This window comes from Cynara cardunculus (genome assembly GCF_001531365.2).
Source record: "Cynara cardunculus var. scolymus isolate 2C chromosome LG 2, CcrdV1, whole genome shotgun sequence".
Taxonomy (NCBI): Eukaryota; Viridiplantae; Streptophyta; class Magnoliopsida; order Asterales; family Asteraceae; genus Cynara; species Cynara cardunculus.
In genome coordinates, this window is record NC_037529.1 from 63,131,855 (window position 1) to 63,133,121 (window position 1,267).

Here is a 1,267-nt window from a genome sequence, read left to right on the forward strand (position 1 = left end):
AAAGTAAGTTATTTTTGTTTTAATAATATAATTTTTATAATGAAAATTATTAATTTGTTAGAACTCAATGATTATCCTAATTATATTTTAGATAGATATTTACCATATATTTGATTACATTTATCTGCAGTTAATTACACGAATTCAAAAATAGAGTTTTAATAAATTGTACTTACGCATAATTTATTTTAATTTTAAATTTTAAATAATGTGTATCAATAGATAATACTTCTTGCATAAAAACAGTTTTTGTCAAATATTTTATAATATAGTATTGATAAAGCGAAAATAGTATAACTTTAATATGTATGTAATTTACAAAAATGTTTTTATATTTAATTTTTGCCTGAATGAATCTTTTTTTTTTTACCAGCAATCAAAGGCGAAATAACATAAAAAGACTAGTGAGGCGCTAGCAAAGAGAGTACAAGGCTAAAAACAAGACATGGGAGAAATACACCACTCTATCCAACTATTCACCATAACATCTTTCGACGCCCTTTTTTTAAACCAGAAAAAATGAATACGACTGCAGCTGGCCTACGAGAAAGCTGGCCGAATTCTGATTGGGAGCGAGGAATATTTTGCGGTTACGCAGATTCCAAATAATTCAGAAGAATCCGTACACCACTTCGATAAACGCCTTTTTACACTTGGAAGTTGCGGCCACCTCCGAGCTAAGGTCGAGAAGATTACCGATCGAATTCACCTGAATGAATCTATTGAATAATAGTTATGATGATAATAAAACATAAAAATAATTAAACTATTAATAAAAAAATCAAATAATGACGAATAATAATTAATATTCGAAAATTATATAAATTAATTAAAATATAGAATTGTATAAATGTAAAAGGAAATTTGAATGATTTGAAACTTGAAAGCATATAGAGGACACAATGTAATAAATAGAATTTAAAGCAGGAAATTAAAATCTATATATATTAAAGAAGAAACCAAAGGTAATGAGGTGACACCTTCTAATGCTTAGAATCCTTCCTATTTTTTTTCTCATTTTTTTGATTTTTTTAAATGTTGAATATGTTAAAGACTTTTTTGCCCCTTGATGAAAATGTATAGCTCATAAATAACCCGGGTTTTTTTTGTAATTTTGTATACCCAAGTTTAACCTCCAACTATTCATTTGCTCTTCCATTTACTTTCTTTTATTTCTTAATGAAATTTGTTTTTTAAAGTTTCAATAATAAACAAAATAAAATCATATAAAATCCTTTGGTGAGGGATGAAGAAGATGAGAGTTGAA